Genomic DNA, 25,279 nt, shown 5'->3' with positions numbered 1-25,279 from the left:
TTCACTATAATAAATATATTGGAGTCCCGATTAACCAAATCCTGAACTGAAGCAACCACATAAATACTGCACTTACAAGATCAGCATTCTTATTTCTTGACACCCCGAGCTTTTCATTTATGTAAAAGCCACAAGTTAAGTGTTAGATGGAATATTTGATGGAATATAGTGGCAGCAGTGATGGAGACCCGAGTTCGATCCTGACTATTGGTGCTGCCTGTATGGAGCTTGTACATTCTCCCTATGACTGCGTGGGTTTGCTCCAGGTGATCTGATTTCTTCCCACATTCCAAATATGTGCTGGTTAGTAGGTTAATTGGCTTCTATAGAATGCCTTGAGTCTGGAGGATTTGAAACTGGGAGAACACAGAATTAGTGTACCTGTATTCATTGACTGGCGCGGACATGGTGTGCCAAAGGGCCTGTTTCCATACTATATCTCTAAACTAAACTAAACTAAAAATGTGTTTAAGAGGGAACTGCAGATGCTGGAGAATCGAAGGTTACACAGAAAAGCTGGAGAAACTCAGCGGGTGCAGCAGCATCTATGGAGCGAAGGAAATAGGCAACGTTTCGGGCCGAAACCCTTCTTCAGACTGATCAGGGGTGGGGGTGGGTGGGGACAAGAAAGGGAAAAGGAGGAGTAGCCGGAAGGCTGGAGGGTGGGAGGAGACAGCAGGGGAGCTGAGGAAGGGGAGGAGACAGCAAGGACTAACAGAATTGGGAGAAGTCGATGTTCATGCCCCCGGGGTGCAGACTCCCCAAACGGAATATGAGGTGCTGTTCCTCCAATTTCCGGTGCTGCTCGCTGTGGCCATGGAGGAGACCCAGGACAGAGAGGTCGGAGGCGGAGTGGGAGGGGGAGTTGAAGTGCTGAGCCACCGGGAGGTCAGCTAGGTTATTGCTAAAATGTACTGGATGATTTTACCTTCAACAACACTCATGAAGCTTAGAATCATTCAGGACAAAGAAACCTGTGTACAAAGGTTGCTGGTTTAAACTGGACAGAAACAAAAAGCTGGAGTAACTCAGCGGGCCAGGCAGCATCTCTGAAGAGAAGGAATTGGTGATATTTAGGGTCGAGACCCTTCTTCGTACTGAAGAGATGCTGCCTGTCCCGTTGAGTTACTCCAGCTTTTTGTGTCTATCTTCAGGACAACGAAGCATGTTTGATTGTATCACATCCACCACTGTAAACATTCAAGTTCTCCGCCACCTGTACACAGTGGCTGCAGTGCGGACCATATAAGAATTGTGCTACAGTGACTCCAATGACACATTACAAACCACCAAGGTAGCAGCAAATAAGATGAGGGCTTTTGACCCAGAGGAGTACCCTCATCTGGGATAACACTTCCAGAACTTAAAGATGAGTGTTAGGACCCAGTGAATTTTGTTCTTGTTCTATCCAGGGGATAGGAGGTGAGAACAGAGGTGTGAGAAATAGATGAGATGGGTCAAGGCCACTGTGCTAGAAGGGAAGCCATGGTTAAGGAAGAAATAAATAATTTTGATGTTTCACCATCAGGATATATTTGACAAAGACAGAGGAATTGGGAGAATTTTTGGGAGCAGATAATATGTACTTTGATTTGTGCCCTTATAAAAGCTACAGTTTGTAACTAAACACTGTGGAATCGAATTTCATGAGTAGAATAGGAAGCACAACCAAGAAAGTGTGTTTCTTGCTTACAACTGAAGATACATTTAATTTCAACTAAAATGACCCAGAGTAATAAGTAGAAAAAGGGGTACAAAAAATGTTTAAATACTTCTCATTCATTCATACTGTGACACAACCACAAATTCAAAGCAAATGTTTTCAGAATGCTTCAATGCAAAAGTATATATATATATTTTTATTTTATATTTTTATTTATTTTTTATTTTTTAGATCCTTTAATAATCCTTTACAGGAAATTACAGTGCCACAACAGCTTCAAGACAGCCATAACACCACACATTTCCTCAGATAGCTTCCATACTTAATAAGTTAAAATACAATGAATGAATACTAAAAAAAATGCAAAATTATTTTTGTGCATTATAAAACATTACAGAACAAATGACAGCGACATTCTTTCAGCAAACTAGCAACCACTTATTCCTTAAACATGCAGCTGGTATACAAGACTTCCTATATCTCTCAGTTTTGCACATTGGTGCAATCAGTCTCTGACTGAAGATGCTGCTCTTGATCACCTTCAGGGCGTGGAGTGGGTGACTGGGGTTGGTCATTTAAAGGAATTAGTGATTTTTACAGTATTTGTTTACAGAAAGCAGAATTAAGAATATGTTTTAGTTGTTTGTTGGTGTTATTTATGGCAGTTTATATCCTTTTAAGTATCTTAGTTTATCTGCTTTGATATTACAACCATAATATTGTTGCACAGATGTAATAGATTTGTAATGTGAGTTTGGAGTCTGGACATCCTCAGGTCAAAATGATCAAGACTACTGGATTGGAAAGGTTCATCATTATTTCGCTTAATAATGCCTCTGACTACATTTCTCTAAAGGTTAATTAAATGGAATTTTGTTAATGAAAATTGTCATTTAAAAATATAAACAAGTTTCATCGGGGTGGTACCAAATAATCCCCAATAACATCCAGGACAAGAATATTCTTTCACTGTCTACATAGTGGTGCATAGTTAAAAGTATTTTACCATTTTCTGTAGACCGTTTTCTACTTATTACTCCAGTAAAAATTAACCCACATTATAATAATATAAAGAACTGAAAGGAAGGCTTGGGTTTATTTATTTCCTTTTATGAGCTCAGGATATTGAGATCTATTTTACAGTCAATTAAGTACTTTCGAAGTGTAGCCACTGAGTAAAACAACCAATCTGAGCACAGTGTGCTTGCAATATTGGTGATGTACTAATCACCACATAATCTATTTGAGAACTGATGATTGATGGTTGAATAATTCCCATGATAAATTAAAAGCCATCATGATTTTGTTTTCTTCCTGTAACATAAACAGCTAACAGGACATTTGTTTATTTATTTAAAGCTGGCAAATATGACAGGTGCAGTTCTTCCTCAGCACTGGAGTGCTGGCCTCAGTAACTCATCAAGTTGAGTGTTATCAACTGAGCCAGGAGTGATATAACTATCTCACAAATAGTGGGATAATAGACTCATATAGCCCTTTTAATCCAAACTAAACATTTAAATCTAAAAGTTTCAGGATAGATTAAGATGCAAAAATGAGTTGTGTTGACAGTTAACAATTAAATGAGTCATGTTGTATGGTGAAGGGTAAGTTGTCGCAATTAAGCCTACCAGAAAATCAGTTCAAGAAAACACTAGTTTGTCCACTACTAGATGATTTTGTTCAGCTTTTCCCTGGAGTCAGGCTGTTAGCCAAAAAGATCTTGGTTGCACCTTTGGGAGTTCTGAGTTCCTGAGACTGGCTGAGACTGAATGATGCAGAGTCTAAATGACTTTGGAAGATGTTCTTGCACAAAATGTTTCTCCTGGGTCTGAGTGGTTTGTCAGAGAAAATAATGATACTGATGTTTTAGGCAGTAACAAATTAAGATGTAAGGGTATCTATCTGATGCAAGTTATGTCGAAGAGTCCAGAAAAATCCCATAAAATAGATCTACTGGATGCAAGTGTCTGCCGGCTGAATTACGCAACTGAATTATAAACTACCACAGTCTATTATCACTGTTATAACCAGCATTGGTTTTTATTTTATCCATCAATTTGAAGGGCATCATTCAGGGAGGATGAACCTAAAAGTGATGTGTGAAATCATTGGTTATAATATTGGATTGCAAGCTAACTGAATTATTTGTGTAGAAACATGAGATAACATATCCAACAGTTAAGATTATTCATCATCATTAACTATTCTACACAAATCTTCACAATACCATTACATGGAGCCATGAATGGTGGTAAACAATTGAACCACTGATAGGAGGTGGTAACTCCACAAACATTTCCAACCTCAATGACAGTGGAATCAGAGCACAAATGCAAAAGAGAAGAGGGAATGACAGAAACGGCAAGTGGCTGATACATTTTGGATAAATCCAATCAATAAATTTCCAGTGTTCATTCAAACTGAGAAGCATTTTGTTTTCAAAAAGTTGAAATAGTGTACCATTAATAATTTTGACTGTCAATCATAATTATTACTTTAAGTTTTCACCTCTTTAAGGATTGTTTAATTTGATTGACTGGGATACAATAAGTTTTGTCAAATGTTCCAGAGAGACATACTGTGAAAAGCCCTTGAAAACACAACACACCTTGGTTTAAGATCCTTATTTCTCTCTTGTATGAGTCAGAGTGCTGTGCATAGATTTCACGGGAGTCCAGGAACCCATACATTATACTATTGAACTGTTACTATCACACTCAATTCACTTCAATTCCAGTGTGAATAAACAGTTTTTGTTTCTTCAACCCTCCAGCAAATGGACGGTGATAAAAATAGGTTGCACGCCTCCTGCATCTAAATTCAGTAATGATCAAGGTTCAGACACAAAAGGAATGGTCTTGTGTGCTTAGTTCTTCTTGCCATATTATTGAAGAAAAATAGTGGATGAGTTTGAGGGTGAGGGGGGGGGGGGTGGGGGGACGGGGGGGGGGGGGGGGGGGGGGGGGACGGGGGGGGGGGGGGGGGGGGGGGGGTTTGGTGGTGATCATGCCAAATCAGAGTGAAATGACAACATGGCATAGGTTGTTTATTCTCTGCCGTGGGAGTCAAGAAGGATGCAGATCTCAGCCTGCTCAGAGTGATATTTGTTGAAAGGGAGCAGTAGTGAGTGGGGGGTTGGGGGGATTATTGGCTGAGGTTCATCTCATTAATAGATGGGGGGTGGGGTTGCAGATCACCACTATGGAGAATGCAGAGGAGAGCAGATAAGCAATTACATTTTTTTTTAAACAACGATGGGACCTGCTTACGGAGTTAGTGCTTAAATAATGCTACTGTAGAGGCAGGATATCTATTGGGTCTCAGCCCGAAACATCACCTCTTCCTTTTCCTCAGAGATGCTTCCTGACCTGTTGATTTACTCCAGCATTGTGTGTCTATCTTCGATGGAAACCAGCATCTGCAGTTCCTTCTTACACTTATTAAGACTTAGTTGTTCTCAGCATACCCAGTGATAGAGGACTTGAGAACAACATGTCTTAAGTTCCCAGACCAAACTTTAAAGGTGAATTGCATTGTGGGTCCCATGCTTCTATTGTGTGTCTGTTAGGGAAATAATGTCCTTGTTATGCTGAATTACATTTACAGAGTGACATCAGTTTGGCCTAGAGACAATCACTGTTGCATCCCACTCTGAAGATAAACATTTTCTATTAAACTATGTTCACGGTATTCAAGTATTTTGGAGCAATCCACAGCTGATTTTCTGAACCTAGGCATATGTGCTTGAGAATTCATCTACTGAGCACTGGGTATTCTTTCAGTGTCATGCAATTGATTTTTTTCTCTATCAATAAATGAAGTATATTAAAGAACATTTTCAAGTCAAGTCATGTCATTTGAGAGTTTTGACGTTTCGCTTTAAGATAACTCACTCTTGTGACCCGCAAGTAACTTCTGGTTCAGGATCACACAGGCAATGTGAGTATTGCAGAAGACCATCGACTATGTTGTGCTGTTGGCGCTCATCAATCAAAAAGGTAATTGGTCCTCATTATGTCTGCTATTCCAGCTTGGGAATTTCTACACGGTAATGTCATTATCCTTGCCTTATTGTTGTATGAAATAGACAGAGGAATGTATTCACACTATTAGACCATTCATACATTGAATGCATTATTTGATAATACATTGAAAGTAAACTCTAGAAACACATGTTTTAGCTGTGTCTTATATAAGTTAACTTAAGCAGACCAAAATTGGACAATTAGATTCCATAATATCTGACTGAGCAGAGATGTGGGATGGTGCTAATAAGCAGGGGCGGAAAACCCGGGGGGGCCAGAGGGGACACGTCCCCCCCATGTTTTGAGAGGTGGGCAACATTCCCGCCAGGTTAACCTGTCTGGGCTTGCGGGAAATATGGCCAGCGCGGAGAAGCAGCGCTGGTATCCAGTCAGTCCAGACAGGGCTGTAGTTTACAAAGATCTTATAGCGGAGCTATAAGATCTTTGGTAGTTAACCCGGTGTGACAGGCACAGTTGAGCTGCATTTAGCGCTGGATTGAGCCTCCGAAGCCTCGCGCGCATGTGTGAGTGTGTGCATGCGTGTGCGGCTGCCAGAAAATTGTGTCCCCCGTCCCCTCCATGTTTTGATAGTGAGTTCCGCTCTTGCTAATAAGTTAGTGTTACATCTAAATTGGGAGCAGCAGTGGTAATCCATTATCTGCAGTAGGATCACTCTCCTGGAATACAACACGATGAACCAAAGGGTGAAAATATCTCTGTAATATTCCCCATGTTTCAATCACATACGCCATGGATTGTTAAGTGCGTTATAAGTTTTTCTTAGAATGAGAATGAAAGATAAAACTGTAGGTCCAATAATTCAATTAACTATTGCTATTATGATATGTTCAATCCACTATATATGTGGAAGTTGGGATAAGGAGGACTAAGGCATTACATCAATGAACAAAATGACTTGGCACGAAAATCTGCAAGCACAATATGCAATAAATTTGCCAATTGGTTTTAATGTTGGGCGAGCAAAGATCCACATTAAAATTGTGCAAGGTCAAGAGAGCAGAGTTCAGATTCATTCAAGACTAAAAGCTGACCCCCAATCGATCTTTGACCCTTGTAACCTTTTCTTGTGTGAGCATCCAATTCTGGTCATGTCTACAAATTTCTTCACATTTTCTAAAAGGAATGTCAACCCTATTTCTTCACCAGCAGTAGCATCAAGGTTTAATATTTAAGAGGGAGTTAGATGTGGCCCTTGTGGCTAAGGGGATCAGGGGGTATGGAGAGAAGGCAGGTACGGGATACTGAGTTGGATGATCAGCCATGATCATATTGAATGGCGGTGCAGGCTCGAAGGGCCGAATGGCCTACTCCTGCACCTAATTTCTATGTTTCTATGTTTCACCGAGGGTAGGTGGGAAGGGAGGTGCATAAGAAGACCAAATAGATATATAAACATGGGATATGGCATGAAATCATTGGATTGATGGAATACCTCTGCTTCACCTCACTTAGAATGAAGTGCTTTTAGAATAATCATTCAAGAAGAGCTTTTACTCAATTTATACTCAGTTGAAAAAGATAGCTACAAATATATAAACCAGGTGTAAAAAGTGTGTGTAAAACTGAAATAGATCGTAGACAATGTAATAAGAGCAGCAGCTGGTAGCTACAAATGTGTTGGGTCCGCCACATGGGAGGCCTGGTCCCCCAGCGCAACCCGTTCCCTAATGCAATATTCCACCACTCACCCATTCCCCCAATGCAACCTGTCCCTCCAACACAATATTGCAGCACTCACGCATAGCCCCCAACTGCGCAGGCATGTCTCATTTCCCCTCTTCCTCCAGCACTCCCTCCCCCTCCTCTTCACCATCCCTCTTCTTTCCCTGCTCCTCCTCCCCTCCCCAATCCTTCCCTCACCTCTCACTCCCTCTCCTTTCCCCTACCCTCAGTCACTTCCTCCCTGTCCATAACTCCGCTACCCTCCCTACCCCCCTCCTATCCCCCTATCCCCCACTATCCCTCCTGACCTCCTCTACTGCCCTCCTCTCCATCTATTCTCCACTCCCTACCTCCCCGACTCCCCCTCCTCTACCTCTATTCCCCATTCTCCCCCACTCTCGTCACCTCCCTTAATTTCCCCCTCTCACTCCCTACCCCTTCCCATCCCTCAATTTCCCCACACTCCCTCCTCACCTCCGCAGGATCTTTCCCCTCTCATCCTCCTCCCCCCAATCCCTTCCTCATCTTTCCCCTACCCTCAGTCACTCCCTCGCTCCATCCATCAAAAGCAGCATCTGCAGTTCCTTCCTCCACAGGCCATTCATTGTTAGCTATGGTTTAGATCCCATTGACTTGACGATTGGACCAGTTTGCATTGTGTGTGTGTGTGTGTGTGTGTGTGTGTGTGTGTGTGTGTGTGTGTGTGTGTGTGTGTGTGTGTGTGTGTGTGTGTGTGTGTGTGTGTGTGTGTGTGTGTGTGTGTGTGTGTGTGTGTGTGTGTGTGTGTGTGTGCGTGTGTGCGTGTGTGCGCGCGTGCATGTGTGTGTTACTCAAACTCCCTGTAACATGACTCTCCCTCCCTCCCCCGGTCCATCCCTGTCCAACCGCCCGATGCTGCCACTCGGACCGTCCAGGCCCTACCTGTACCCTACCTGTCCCTGGGCGATCCGGCTCGGGGCTGGAACGGTGCTCCGATGGCTGGGACGGTGTTCTGGTGGCGGTGACCTGAGTCCGGGGTTCAGCCACGGTCCAGTGGGCGACATCGTCAACAGCTGCGTCTGCTGGACTGGAGGGCGGCAGCTTCGACCACCCCGGGCCGCGGTGTTTGAGCCGGCCTGTTTGCGGGGCTCGGTGAGCCGCAGGACTGTTTGTACCATCGCCCGGTGGGGTATCGCCTCAGCGCAGAGGGAGAAGAGGAGGGAAGAGACTGCAGCCCTAAGATTTCTGCCTCCACCACAGTGAGGAGGTGCTTGGAGGACTCACTGTGGTGGATGTTAATTTGTGTTTATTGTTATTTATTATTGTATTATTGTATGTATGACTGCAGACACAAAATTTCGTTCAGACCGTAAGGTCTGAATGACAATAAAGGAAATTCTTCTTCTCTCTTCTTCTTCTTCTGCCTGCCCGCTGCTGCCGCTCGGCCCGACCCCGCCCCTGCCCACCCGCCTACCTGCCTGCCTGCTCTCTGCCGCCGCCGGGCCGCAAGGGAGGGGGGAGGATGGAGTCGGTGTTCGTCACGGTGGGCACCATGAGTTTCGATGAGTTGGTGGAAAAAATGTCCTCCGAGAAGGCCGTGAGGGCGGTCGGGGGCCTCGAGCCTTCCGTTGACGGGACAATTTTGACTCCCATAGCTGGTGGCAGGCAGGCCCTTTGTGTCGGGGAGATAAAGCTCTTGCATTGGGGCGGATCTCAGCTCCCCACTCCAGGGGTTCGACACCAGATCGGGACTAGTCGAAACATTCTGCGACACTGGATCTCCCGTCTCGGTCTCTCACGAGACTGCGAGTTCCGCGATGTTAAAGTCTGCAGGCTGCCATTGGAGCATCGATCCCAGGCAAGGAATCAGCTCTGATGGTAAGTCCACGCCCCGTGTTGGACCTCAAAGTCAGTCCCGAGCAAGGCCTCCAGCTCCATGATGTTAGACCGCAGAGTGACCCAGAAAACAATAGCATCTCTGGCAAGATAAGAGATTGAAAAAAAGTTTCATCTGATCCCCCACCCCCCAGATAAAGCAAACCAGAGAACATTAACACAAACTTTTAAAACACACTAAAAATAACAAAAAAAGACAAAAGGATGGACAGACTGTTGGCGAGGTTCCAAACAGCCGATTTTGGCAAGCCCAAGGTTTGGCTGATGTCTCTAACAGTTTTATTCTTGTTTCTCCGGCTCAGAATGGCTTCTTTGACTTTCATTTGCACAACTTTAGTCCTCATGTTCATAAACAGCAATATAAGTTTCCAAAGGTGATGGAAAGATTGGAGGAAAGACTAGGTGCTGAGAGCTATCTTATACCTGCATTAAGGAGGCATTTAAACACACCTGAGCAATTACAAACCTGTGAAGCCATGTGTCCAAACATTATGGTGCCCTGAAATGGGGGGACTATGTATAAACAAATTTCTACATGGTGAAACCAAAATGTATAAAAATACCCTTTAATAACATTTGACAATGTGCACTTTAACCTCATGTGATTTTTTTCTATTACAAATCACAAATTGTGGAGTACTGAGGCAAATAAATAAATGATGGGTCTTTGTCCCAAACATTTATTTATATAACTTGTATAACACTGACTATACCGACTGTAGTTTACATGGATTGTAATTTACCCTTAATTGAAAGCATTTAGTATTCTCAAATGTCATAACCTTTCTGCAGATAATACTGTGCCATTAAAATTATATCCTTAGGGAATATTTAAGAGTCTTAGGCATATAAATTGCTTTGCTCCTTTTCAATGGTGTTGATACAGCATTGTCTATGTCTTCAAAGTTCAGTAAAGGTGGTGCCCAGAGGAGCATCGCCAGGTTTCGCAGTATAATGCCCCGGTACCTATTTCAACACCTGCTGCTTGACTGTGTTTGTAACTGTCAACACGTAATCTAACAACTTCAACCTCAGCTGTCAGCACGCAGGCACTGAGTATTCCTTCATAGCCATATGTTATGTTGTAGCTATGTTGCTATGTTTCTACTCAATACTGGCAAGCAATATATTGATAGTTGGAGACTCAATGAAAGTCATGATGCAGAATGTTGCTGCTTATAGTTAGATTCTCACTTGGATCTAGTTACTGCTCGACTCCTGCAATGTTACGGGCATTAGTTTACACTTATCATTCAAAAGATGAAACTTGTCCCAGTGCCAATGCAGAAAGTATCATGTCCAAACAGTTATGAATGGAACTGAACAGTATGTAATTTTCACCAAACATGTTTGCTTTTGTCGTTATGACTGAGTATCAATAATGATGTTGCTGATTATTATTGGATCCAACACCTTCAATGACATCTTTGGGAATGTTAATCCTGACTAAATTGGAGCAGCTAGGACTTCAAAACGGGGTCAAGTTTCAGAGTTGCTGGGAGATTTGGTCAAATTGGAATTATTCTCTGCAGAGCTGGGACAAGCTGCAGAGAGGTGCCAGGGTGTCTGGAGCTCAGATACAATTTGCAAGCAAAGAATGGGTAGATCTGAAAACCCTGTCAATCTGATGCAAAATGCATAGAATGCTTTGGATAGCTGCAAACCAGACATACACCTTGTAAATAGTTGTAAATAATGTTGCAGCGTTTGACTTTGCCAAGTGTTGATTGGATGAGGTATTGAGCCTTGTCTGGGTTTTCTGTAAATCAGGGTAAATGTTTTTAGGTTGGCTTCCTCTCGAAGTCCGTTTTGAATACAATGTATGGAACTGCTGTATCATTGGGTTAGGGGAATGCCTGTTATGTATGGGGTTAATTGATATCTGTAATTGGGTTATTGAGAGACCATCCCCATGTGGTTTGGCACCTCGAGGTCCCGGGACATATAAAAGTCTGTGATCACGAGGCTCAGCGTCGATCTTCTGGAAGAACGCTCGGGACTGCGTGAACTTCTGGAGTGCCTCTATCTGAGCAAGGCTTAGACGGTTTGAACAGGCAGACAAAAGGATCGAACCCGTAGTGGGACAGGTACAGTGTTTGATCTGTGATGCGCATTTGGTAAAATTAAATCTAGTTTTTTCAAGTGCTTGATTCAGTGTTTTTTACTGAAACTAGACTGGGGGGAAGCTTAGGAACGAGCAATTATCAGGATGAGGAGATTGGCATCTAGCTTCCACAGCGATCTTCCGTTTTTCATCCCCTGATTGCCATCCTCACATTTATTAAATTCCCCTGACACGCAGCTCAATTCAATGATGTGTACTGATGTCAATCATCAAATCACCTTTGGAATCTAACTGTCAGACATTGTACAGGAGTAAGACAATGATTCACTGTTAGTTTTCCTCCTCCCCATTTCCCTCCCATTCTCTCTCCCCCCCTCCCCCCTTTAATCTCAAAACTAGATGGAAAACACGAGAAAAATGTTTGATGGGCATTACTGAATGTTGGTTTCAATACATGTCATTTTTAATTGAGTCTATTCTTCAGACAATATATAGTCAAGTCAAGTCAAGTCAAGTCAAGTCAAGTCAAGTCAAGTCAATTTTATTTGTCACATACACATACGAGATGTGCAGTGAAATGAAAGTGACAATGCTCGTGGACTTTTGTGCATAAGACAAACAACCAAACAACCAAACAAACTATAAACACAATCATAACATATTCTTTTACATAATAAATAATGGAAGGAAAAACATTCAGTAGAGTTAGTCCCTGGTGAGATAGGCGTTACAGTCCGAATGGCCTCTGGGAAGAAACTCCTTCTCAACCTCTCCGTTCTCACCGCATGGCAACGGAGGCATTTGCCTGACCGTAGCTGCTGGAACAGTCCGTTGCAGGGGTGGAAGGGGTCTCTCATGCACCTCCTGATGTATAGTTTCTGCAGGGGGGCAAGTGAAGTTCCCATAGTGCGTTCGGCCGAACGCACTACTCTCTGCAGAGCCTTCTTGTCCTTCGCAGAGCAATTCCCAAACCGGATGATAATGTTCCCGGCCAAGATGCTTTCCACCGCCACTGCGTAGAAGCACTGGAGGATCCTCGGAGACACTCTGAATTTCCTCAATTGCCTGAGGTGGTAAAGGCGCTGCCTTGCCTTACTCACGAGTGCTCAGGCGTGTGATGCCCATGTCATATCCTTGGAGATGTGGACTCCCAGATATTTAAAACAGTTCACCCTATCCACAGGATCCCCATTTATCCTCAATGGAGTGTACATCCTCGGATGATGTGCCCTCCTAAAGTCCATGATCAGCTCCTTCATTTTTTTGATGTTCAAGAGGAGGCTGTTATCCTGGCACCAGAGTGCTAGACCAGCCACCTCCTCCCGGTAGGCCTTCACGTCGTTGTCTGAGATCAGGCCCACCACCACAGTGTCATCAAAATAATATATATTTTTTATATATAGAAAAGAAACGTATAAAATAATTATATATATGTATTATATATTTATAATACATTACATATGGTACGCAACATATGGTTATGTATACATATGTACATATATATAAATATATATATATAACATACATTTATACGATTGATACATTAAAATAAACCCTAAAATTAGGTTTATTTTTGACTATTTATTATTGACAATGCTCTTTCAGTGCTAATCAAACAAGGTGATGAAGAAAGGTTAAATGCTAACAAATAATCAGATGCTTTGTATCATTCAGTATTTGGAACTTTGCCGATACATGGCAACATAATTGAAACACTTCAAAATTGTTCTTCACCATTTAATTTTCTACCATGAAGGGAATGATAGTTCAAAGGCATTATAAAGCAGCAGAAATATAAGGTTGTAATTGTCCTTTAGTGTTAGGTTTTAATTAATGGCAGTAACAGTGAATATATTCTTCATAACCTTTTTCAAAAAAAGTTTTATTTTAGAATCTCAACACCTCTTCAGTGCTGATGAGTCAAGTTTTCTTACATAATTATGTGATAGCAAATGGCTATGAAAATAGTTCATTTTGTGTGTTCTACTTATTTTGAAGGTTAATAAATAAATTCCAGAACAAATAAATGAAATCGGGACAATGGGACCTTAGCTCAGTGCGTTTATTGCTGCACTGGTGGCTGCTCCCAGTACACAATGACAGGCCTGTAAGATTCTGAGATGCATTCAATTAATTAATGTTCAACACCTCACATTTAAACATTAAAGACTGCTTGTATTTGTTACTAAAAATACTTAATAAATTGCCCTTCTTTAGAACTAGTTAATAACATAGCTATTTATTATCAATAATTATAATTTAATTAATTACAGATGAAAGTCTGTATTGAAACCTTCACACTAAAGTCACAGTGATATCTTGCCACAGTACTCTGGAAAGAGGTTAACTACAACACTATGCTGCAAAAGTGCTTAATTTGCTGCAAAGTGTTTTGAGATGCCTTGAGGTCCTGTATAGTACAGATGCAAGTGTTTCATTCCACTCTATAGATCAAAAACTACATTAGAAGCAGACTTTGTCTTTATTAGCCTGATTAATGAGTGGAAGCAGTTCACAGAAGATGCACGACACTGATCTGGCATCAAATCCCACGTTATGAGGGAAAACAGGAGATACCAGAGCATCCCAGCAATGATAAATGACCGAGAGCTGACCTAATGGTTATACATAAGGTTAAATGAGGAACACTGAATTAAAATGTGACCCTGGGACATGAAGACAAAGGGTCAAATCTAAACTTCATATTATCATGAACTCTATCTTAATGCATGCAAGGTCAACACATTGGGTGGACTCACAAATACTGGTGGAATTTGTAGCTGGAATTAATTTACGTAATGTTCAGTTGCAATGAAGAAGGCACAGAAATGATGGTGCTAAACTGAATTGATGGGAATTGCCGTTTATCCATTGGGTAAATGTGATGAATCTAGCTGTTTAAACTATATAATTTATTAAAACAAACACAGAACACAATGCCTTCAATAATGATTTAATGAAGTGTGCTCCTTGCTCATTTTTACACAGTAGAATCTGTTTATTATTATAATCTATTATATTCACATCATGGTCAATGCTACTTCATGGTTCATGACTGGATGTAAATGTATTCCTGAAGGAGAGCATCTCTGGCATCTGGTAGATTTTGTTTCCATAGTTTCCCCAGTTTTAAACGATTCTTAATTTATTTCTGTCCCTTTGAGGAGGTAAGACAAGAATGGTGAGGTATTCAAATCTTGGATGACATGAACATAAAACATAGAACATAAAACATTACAGCACAGAAATAGGGCCATCAACCGACAATGTTTGTGCCGAGCATGATGCCAAGCTAAATTTACCTCATCTGCCTGAATATAATCTATATCCCACTATTCCCTGCACTTCCATGTGTCTATCTAAAAGCCTGTTAAATGCCATTATCATATCTGCCACTTCTGGAACTGCGTTCCAAGTCCCAAACACCTTTTAAGTAAAAAAGTCATCCCCTTGCATATCTTCTCATATAACCATATATGGCTAACCCTTCCTCTGTCTGAAGAACCTGTCAATCTCCTGTTGCTGTCAATCTTAAGGATCTGTCAATCTTAAGAAGCAAGATGCTGTACTAAACTTTATAGATAACATATTGCTGAATCGTCGAATAGTGGGGTATATATACATGTACTGAAATCAGCGTCCCTTTGTGTGGGACTTTACTGTATAGTCTGTTATCAGCATACTGTAAAGAATTTTACCACACCCCTCCGGCGTAATAAAGAGATTACTGCTTATTCTGATTTTATTTGCATTTCTGTCTGTTTAAGAATATTTGGACTATGACATTGGAGTTGTCGGCAACTCTTGCTAGAAACAATCACCGAAGACTGCGTAAGAGGCTACATTTTGGCCAGGGTCTCGAAGGAGGTAGAAAGTGTACTATCAGATCCCTTGAGTCTGACCTCCTAAGAGTTCCTGGAACATTGTGGTCCTTCATTCGAAGTGATCTGGTTCCTGCCCAGATCTTTCAGAACAGACAACGCAAGGTAAGACAGTTTTTGGGATTGTTGACTCAGGCTAAGTTGGCTGTCTGAATTATTAAGCCGATATATTGGGCAGTAATGGGATAGGCTCTGGATAAGAGGAATGTGTGAGCTTCGGTACATGTGGGTGCTTCGGTATATGTGGGTATTCCGGTGCGTGGGAGCTCTGGTACAGCATATGTGTTATTTGGATCCAGGGAAAACGTAAAGATTGCATAATGTAAAAAAATAGAGAGATATGGTTGGCCAGCATAATATTAAAGATTGGTATGTAAAAATGGAAACCTAAGAAAAATATCCCTGTTATCCCTTATATCCCTTGTCTGACATAGTGAATTTGTTAACAGAGAGAGGGAGGGAGGGGGGTGGGGGGGTGGGGTATAAGGAACAAATTTGGGGAGAGAAATAATTGGGAATAGTATGGAATACCTCCCCCGTGCCCTGGCCACCAGTCACTAACAGCAGGAGCTACATCACTCAGATCCCGGGAAGAGGACTGGGCTCCAGTACGCCTACAGGGAAGGGCACCCCCAGAAGAAGGAAGAACTGCTAAAGAAGATGTGGAAGAAGAAGGGAGAGGGCTTAAGGCAGAAAAGGAAGAGCAGTGAGAGAGTTAAACTACACAGAGCACCAGGAAAGAGAAACAGCAGATAAATAAGAAGATTGAAAAGATAAAGCAAGATGTCAAGCTGGTGGCTTTTGTACATTAACTACCCCGCAAGAATCGAGGTTGCTCACTTATGCCCCAAGAACTTGCCAACAGTTGGTACAGTTTAAAACAAAGTTGAAATAAAAGAATGACCTGTTTGAAAAACAGAGCCCGTCTAACTGGTGGAGAGAGAGGGGAAAGTCTGAATAATCGGGCAAGTGTGAGGTGTGGCAAGACCCTAAATGACAGGGAATCGGACCAATCCCATTTTTGGGCTTGGTTAATTTCTACCAGCAGTGGATACATTGGTGTCTCCACCAGGGCACAACAGCAATTCTCTCTAACTCTCACACTACTATGAAAAGATGACTTTCGCAACTTAAAAACAGCACTTGCTACTGCACCAGCCACTGCATGCCTTAACCCTCCTAGTCCAACTAGCCATTATTAAGTGCAATGCCCATACATGTGGCCACAACAAAGCCTCCTGCTGACATTATTGCTCACACAGCAGGTTACAAATTCTGCACATTGGTCCCCAAAGAACGAAAGATTCTAGTAGACATAATGGCTCTTTCAGACAAGGGAATGTAAAGTTAATTAATTAAGTTGTGAGGATTGTTGAGAATTGTAAAGAAACAGCAACAATGTGCTTCAATTTGTTTTCTGTGTAAAATGTAAATCAAGACAAATGCATTTGCGACAATTGAAATTCATTTTAGCAGGGATATTAAAGGGGTATTCAGGAGGGGCTGTGAAATGTTATTACATAATTATGCCTTCCTGCAACTTTCATATTAAGTTTGTATTGATAAGGAGGGAAGAGAATGTCGAAAGTAGCTTACACTTTGAAGCTTTAAATGAAATGACGTGTTCAAGAGAGAGAGAGAGTCCAGAGTGTGTTTTGGATTGAGACTGTTCTTCAGTATGTGTTGTATTTATGAATAAATTATGAAGATTTTTGGTGAATGGCTAGCTAACAAATAACAATTTCCTCTGATATAGCCTATATCAATATTACTAAAAGTCTGATCTTGACCTGTTATTCTGCATATTGATTTTAGAAAAAAACGCTGCCACTTACCAGATTTTTGGCCATCTTACTCATGATTTTTGGCCATATTACTCAGAGCACCCTGCTACGCAGGACGATGAAAAATAAAATAGTTATTAGTGTTTAAAAACTGTTGAAACTGTTCTCTCTCCTGAAGGCTACGCCCCTTCCAGAGGGACTATCAAACCAGGAAATGTTGAGTGCCTCAGTCAGTCTCTGCAAGATGGGGGAGTGAGAGGGTCACGTCTCTCAGTCTGAGCTGTGAATAACACTGAACACATGCCTACTAAACTGCGAGTGGATTTACTGATCTGTCAGTGCCCTTAATGTGGTTTGAAAATATAGTTTGGAAATGCTAAAGCTGTGTTGCCTTTGGTTTGGAAATGCTAAAGCTGGGTTGCCTTTGGTATGGAAATGCTAAAGCTGTGTTGCCTTTAGTTTGGAAATGCAAAAGCTGTGTTGCCTAAGTAAAGTTGTCTTGACTAATTAAAGTTGCCTTGCCTAATTAAAGCTGCCTTGCCTAATTAAAGTTGCCTTGCATAATTAAAGTTGCCTTATTTAAAATTGCCATGCCTAATTAAAGTTGCCTTGCCTAATTAAAGTTGCCTTGCTCAATTAAAGTTGCCTTCTATATAATTAAAAGTCTAATCTTGACCACTTCCTGTTTGCGCTTTATATTGATTTTAGAAAGAAACGCTACCACATACGGCTGTGATTTTTAGCCATCTTACTCGGTCCCGCTCCGCTCATCAGGTGGCAAAGATTTTCCCATCGATGAAAAATAAAAGAGTTATTAGTGTTTAAAAAATGTTGAAATGCTCTCTCCTGTCAATCACGCCATGAAATCTTCTGGTGGGACCAGGGAGGGACTATAAAACCCAGAAGTGTGCACGTGACTCAGTCTCTGCAAGATGGAGGACGGAGAGGTCATGACTCGCTGTCTTTAATGGCCTGGCACCCTGCTTGAAATAGTATGAAACTGCACTTGAATGAGGTGGCCTTGCAACCTGCTTGAAATGGAATTTCAAGGAATAGCCATGAGTCAACTACCAGCCCACCAGCCGTGAGTGAGTGAGCTGCCAGCACAACAGGCTTGAGAGACTGAGTTGCCAGCCCAATAATCCATTCGGCCCACAACACCCATACTAGCCCTCTGGAAACCAGTCCCTTTAGACCATAACACCCATACTAGCGCTCCAGAAAGCGTTGGGGGACCAGCGCTCCCATGTGATGCTGGGACCCAACTGGTCCCACTTAGTCTAGTATATATATTAAGCTTTGGAGAATTATAAATCATGTGGGATGAGTATATTCAGACCCTGAACATAAACTGAATATAATAAAGGGAGCTGCTTTGCCATGAATTAAAACAATATTGACTGGCCCCGGAGGCTGAAGAAGGGATAGCTATAGTCTTAATGATTGACATTGTAAAGAGCTGCATCTCACACAGGTTGAAGCATAAGCATCTTTATTGTTCAGGGCATCGTCATCTACGCAGTACATTACACGTTCTCACTACTGCAGTTGCTGGCAGGCAGTGGGCAAGTTCTTACACTATGAATGTTATAATTAGGCAGAGTTCTAATTACTAAGCATTCTAATTGGCTAACATGCAATAGCCAATCTACAGACATGATTGTTTTAATGCAAATTCTGTGTAATAGACCCCGAAAGTGGGAGAACGTAATGACGTATTATTCTGTCATCTATAACGACAGAAGCCAACACCTTTACTGTAATTGATCTATGTTCAATCTTTTACCCCATATCCCTGCATAAAGACCAATAACCTATTGTTCCATAGCTTTGCCAGCAGTGGTGGAATAACATGCCAGCCTGTTTACATGCTGTAACAGCGAAGGGCTACAATTATGGAATGTTAAGCAGTGAAAATAGCTGCTGTAAGGTAAACAAGCTTCTTTATCTGATTAAGATTTTGGATCTGTGCCATAACCCCTTACGAGCTCAAGGACAGATTCAAAACTAAATTACTGTCAGACACATGATGCTTCTAGTTCATGGTACCTTGTAACATTAAATTTATGGATGTTAATCTCTTAAAGAAGGTAAAGACTAATCTGCAGATCCCACAGTCATAGATAAATGGCATGAAGCAATTAACGGGGAAATTTGTATAAGAGTTTATGGTAACAGACTGAAACGTATGAAGTTTAGAACTCTTTTTTATTACTCTTCATTTTTTATATAAGCTCTGCATAAAGATAGTTGACATCTCCATTCTCAATTCTTGATAATCTTTGTATGTAATCATGTTAACTGTTTTACGAATATTGTATGTTAAAAAAAAATTCTTACTATGAAATAAGTATTGATCATAAAGATCAACAAAAATGGCACATATTATAATAAGAAGATGATTGTGTTGATGAATTCCTGATGAATCCTCTAATATAATGACCTTGCTACCCACATTTCCCAAGAAATTGAGAAAATCCATAAGGTTGACAGTGACATGCATGGGTACAATGAAGTAAATGGCAGATGCTGGTCATTCAGTTGGCTTGATGGACTGAAATACAATATTACACTATGGCTATTGTTTTATTAATTATTGCTCTAATTTTTATTGTTAATTTTTTGCGGCCATTATGTAGCTACCGGGGATTGTGAATGTTATCATAAACAGATAAAGAGGAAGGAATGTGGAAGTTAATAATGATTTAATGATATAAAATGGATTCCGCTGAAACTAAGACAGGCTTTCACCTTCTATTAAATTGCAAAGCTAGTGAAAACGCATTAACCTTTGCTTTCACTACATTAACAAAGCTGGCAGACTGTTGATGTTCCCTTTCCAATAACATAAGCGAGATAACAAGCACAACTTCATGAATGTCTTCTCTACAACATAAACATAGGAGCAAATTCAGACTAACCCTTGTTCCACCAGATTATGATGTGCATCATAAGTAGAAAAAAAAAACAAAATGTTTGTTCTGCAGAAATATAACCTTCTCATATAACCATATGTGGCTAACCCTTAATCTGTCAGAAGAACATGTCAATCTTCTGATGCTGTCAATCTTAAGGATCTGTCAATCTTAAGAAGCAAGAGGCTGTACTAAACTTTATAGATAACATATTGCTGAATCGTCAAATAGTGAGGTATCTATATGTACTGAAATCAGCGTCCCTTTGTGTGGGACTTCTGTATATAGTCTGTTATCAGCATACTGTAAAGAGCTTTTACCACACCTGCCTTGCGTAATAACAAGATTACTGCATACAGATTTTAATTGGGTTTCTGCTTGTTTAAGGATATTTGGACCACGACAGTGAGTACGGTGGCGAAAAATCGTAGCGCTATCATGTGCCATTTTTGCGCGAATAAAAACAACGCAAACCGGAAGATAACAAGATGAGAGTATTAGTTATGTATAGATAGGTAAAGGCAGATAATCTGCAAATATTTTGGGAAATATATCACAATATTGCACTTAAAACATAAAGGAAAGCAATAAGAAAGTTCACATTTTCTTGAAAAACATTATGCCATTCAATATTTTCAATTTGTTGTGAGTGAAATCAAAGTTAATGGAAATTAAATATTTAATAGGAGATAAGGTATATTTGTATCACTGCTCACCCCTATCTTTCACAAAATCTGATTTACATAAATGCTTAGTTTTAAGAAAGGTCTGATGCTGCAATGTTGTAAAGATTAAAGAGAGTAAAAAATTAGTAGCTGAACCATTAAGATTGGCTACTAAATAAAGTCAAATGGGTCTCATATGTTCCCTCCGGAGGACATGAGAAGAGTTAATCTGAAAGTAACTAAATTTGGAAGAGACTTTAGGAATTCAATTCTTAAGAGTTGTAGACACCAGCCATCTGCCTATTGACCTTTGCATTTCACAGGATGTAGCAGGATGTAAGCTATGTATAGATAGATAAAGGCAGATGATCTGCAAATAGACCCCAGCTACTTACGATATATATTAATGATTTGGACGAGGGAATTGAATGCAACATCTCCAAGTTTGTGGATGACACGAAGCTGGGGGCAGTGTTAGCTGTGAGGAGGATGCTAGGAGGCTGCAAGGTGACTTGGATAGGCTGGGTGAGTGGGCAAATGCATGGCAGATGCAGTACAATGTGGATAAATGTGAGGTTATCCACTTTGGTGGCAAAAACAGGAAAGTAGATTATTATCTGAATGGTGTCCGATTAGGAAAGGGGGAGATGCAACGAGACCTGGGTGTCATGGTACACCAGTCATTAAAAGTAGGCATGCAGGTGCAGCAGGCAGTGAAGAAGGCAAATGGTATGTTAGCATTCATAGCAAAAGGATTTGAGTATAGGAGCAGGGAGGTTCTACTGCAGTTGTACAGGGTCTTGGTGAGACCACACCTGGAGTATTGCGTACAGTTTTGGTCTCCTAATCTGAGGAAAGACATTGTTGCCATAGAGGGAGTGCAGAGCAGGTTCACCAGACTGATTCCTGGGATGTCATGACTTTCATATGAAGAAAGACCGGATAGACTCGGTTTGTACTCGCTAGAATTTAGAAGATTGAGGGGGGATCTTATAGAAACTTACAAAATTCTTAAGGGGTTGGACAGGCTAGATGCAGGAAGATTGTTCCCGATGTTGGGGAAGTCCAGAACAAGGGTCATAGTTTAAGGATAAGGGGGAAATCTTTTAGGACCGAGATGAGGAAAACCTTTTTCACACAGAGAGTGGTGAATCTCTGGAACTCTCTGCCGCAAAAGGTAGTTGAGGCCAGTTCATTGGCTATATTTAAGAGGGAGTTAGATGTGGCCCTTGTGGCTAAAGGGATCAGGGGGTATGGAGAGAAGGCAGGAACAGGATACTGAGTTGGATGATCATCCATGATCATATTGAATGGCGGTGCAGGCTCGAAGGGCCGAATGGCCTACTCCTGCACCTATTTTCTATGTTTCTATGTTTCTATGTAACAAATAAAAACAAAAAATTGTGGAATTAACCAACATGTCAGGCAGCATCTCTGAAAAGCTAGCATTTCCAGTTGATGGCTTTTCATCAGAATGGTATTTTACCTGTTAAACACGCTGAAAAAACCATCTAGCAAAAAACCATCAATTTTGGCGAAGAAATTAATAATATTACCTGTAAGCCATGGCAAAAGCAAAATGACCCTGATACCTTGTCAGATGGAAAATTAAAGACACAATGTGCTCAGTGGGTCGGGCTGCATCTCTGGAGAATATAGATAGGTGGCGTCTTGGGTCAAGACTATTCTTCAGACTGAAGTTACTTCAGCAATTGGTGTCTTTTTTTTGTGAGCCAGCATCTATTGTTTCTTATGTCAACCTCTTGTCAACTAACCCTGTTGAGGTGGTATTCTCGGTCATCACATGGGATGTAACAGGCGTCATCTGTGAAAAATAAAATCAAGACCAAACTCGCTGTTCCAGGAATTTGTGGATCAATGTGGTCTTGTGTAAACTACTTTGTAAACTCAGAAAATTTCTGTCAAAGATTACTTTAATAGTTCAATATCAAAAAAGGTATAAAATATTCCTTTATATGTGCAGTTTACTTAGTCTCTGAAGTATATTAGGAAGCACTGCACATAAGAAGTATATATATGACCAACTAGAACAAAATGAGTGCAATTTTCCAAATTTGTAGGGAGTTTAAATGTAACTTTTTATTAATATGCCTTTTAAACTGTAACATCCTGAATATCATCAATTTATAGATTATGAAACAATCCATTTGGAAATTAATCTGATATTTTGAGCAGCACGCTATAGATTTGCTGCTAATATGATCTACCTCTGAAATAACAGGAGATAACAACAGATAGATGAACGTTCTTTGTATAACATTGTTGTGATATATAGATCAAGCTCATGAATATCTCGTACAACAGAAATGCAAACACAATAATATTTTGTATTTATTAAAATACTGGAATGGTCCCACAAATTAAGATATTTTTAATATTAAATGCAAGAAACAGCAGCATTTAATATGCTTATGGAAAATAAGTAGTAGAATAATCCTGAAGTGCTTCTGTCATTAAAGGTCATAGTTTCAAGTTTAAGTCCACTTAAATCTAGCAGGTGCAATCATCAATTTCCAGTCAGCCTAATGGATGAGGCTTTTTACAAACCTTACAGATTATTTACTTTATCAAGAGCGAGGAATTGACGTAATTGTAATAAAAGTGTGAACCTTGCTCATCGATAACAGAGCAACAAAGTACTTATTGAGCACTCTAGTTTTGATTCCTCTCCCTGGTGGATTGTCAATGAAGTAATCAGAAACAAGCCCCAAGCAGAAATAGTACAATGTTGAAGAAAAGTTAGTGTAAAACAGGATGTTGATTTATTTTGCTTTCATTATTCGTGTGACCCACTTCTATGTGGTATTCTCTGTAATTATATTCTACAAATTCTTGGACAATAACAAAAGTCTAAATGTCAATGTTGGGGGAGTCCAGAACCAGGGGCCACAGTTTAAGAATAAGGAGTAAGCCATTTAGAATGGAGACGAGGAAAGACTTTTTCTCACAGAGAGTGGTTAAGGACCTGTCTCACTTACTTGTCCTTGGCATGCAAATTACGCAACCTCGTGGTCGCGTTGAAGTTGCACAGGCATCGTATGGCCGTGCGGGGCCGGTCCCACTTAGAAGCGCGGAGGGGTATGTAGTTGTGCGCGACATAGTGCGGGGCTCCAAAATTTTTGCAGTGAACGAAATCTTCGCGCGCCAACGGCCTGTCGCTTAACTGATGGCCAAAGTGGGACAGGCCCAAGACCCTGGCATGACGCAACCTCTCACCTTCAACAGCAGCAGATGCAGGCAAACGATCGCCGAACTCGGCCTGGGGTTCACGGCAGTTGCGGTCGGGATCTGCCCCCACTTCTACTCCCAGAGCAGGGCCAAGAAAATTGAAGATTGACACAAAATACAGGAGTAACTCAGCGGGACTGGCAGCATCTCTGGAGAGAAGCAATGGGTGACTTTTCAGGTCAAGACTCTTCTTTTCAGACTGAAGAAGCCTCGACATGAAACGTCACCCATTGCTTCTCTCCAGAGATGCTGCCAGTCCTGCTGAGTTACTCCAGCTTTGTGTCCATCTTCAAATGACGTCACACGCTCCAGACGGCTGTGCCTACGCATGTAATCGTGCCCGACCATCGCAGCTCAACGCGACCACGAAGTCCTGTAACTTGCGTGCCAAGGACATGTAAGTGGGACAGGCCCTTTAGCCTGTGGAATTCTCTGACTCAGAGGGTGGTGGAGGCAGATTCTCTGGATGCTTTCAAGAGAGAGCTAGATAGGGCTCTTAAGAACAGCGGAGTCAGGGGATATTGGGAGAAAGCAGGAAAGTGTACTGATTGGGGATGATCAGCCATGATCACATTGAATGGCTCGAAGGGCCAAATGGACTACTCATGCACCTATTGTCTATTGTCTATTAATAATGTTGGTTCATTTGGTATGTATACATGAACATCTGAGAAGTGAGCAACATTTGAGTAAAACGGAATAAAGGTAAACGTAAAACATTCAGGTCCAGATTTAAATGTAAGTAAAGAAGATAATAGTGCTCCTTTCAAGATTAATATGCTTTGGGATAAAATCAGTTTCTGTTTGCCATCTTGATTGCCATCTTTGTCACCTTTATGAAAACTTATAAGAAACTGTGGATGTTGGAATCTTGAAATCTGGGATGAGTGAATTAAATGTGGGGAAAATGAGTGTCAATGGGTGATTGTTGGCCGGCATTGACTCAATGGGCTGAAAGGCCTGAGTCCATGCTGTATCCGTTTATGATTTTTCTCTGAAAATGTGTTCAGCTTGATTTTGCACCTATAAGCAAATTGTAGCTTCATTGACATATCAAAAACATACTTTAATTTTAATTGAAGAACCTTTTATTCTCTGGATCCTGTTTTCAGTCATAACTGAACTAATACATACTCTTCAAATGGGAAACATCAACAGTGATGTAATGGGAAGGGAAGAGGAAGAGAAAGGAGGATAATCAGACTTCCTGCCATGCTGGCGGCAGTGCAGCTGCTCACCTCTTGTACAGGGAAGTGGCAAAACAATCAAAGGAAGGTTGATGAGCATTTGAGAGAACCTGGGAAATGAGGCAGGTGCCAGAGGGTCATAGCTGGAATGGACTCAATGGGTTGAATCATAGCTAGAATGGACTCAGTGGGCTGAATAACATGTGTAGGAAGAAACTGCAGATGCTGGTTTAAATCAAACATAGGCACAAAATGCTGGAGTAACTCAATGGGACAGGCAGCAT

Source organism: Leucoraja erinacea, chromosome 12, assembly GCF_028641065.1.
Source record: "Leucoraja erinacea ecotype New England chromosome 12, Leri_hhj_1, whole genome shotgun sequence".
Lineage (NCBI taxonomy): Eukaryota > Metazoa > Chordata > Chondrichthyes > Rajiformes > Rajidae > Leucoraja > Leucoraja erinaceus.
This window is presented reverse-complemented; position numbering follows the sequence as displayed.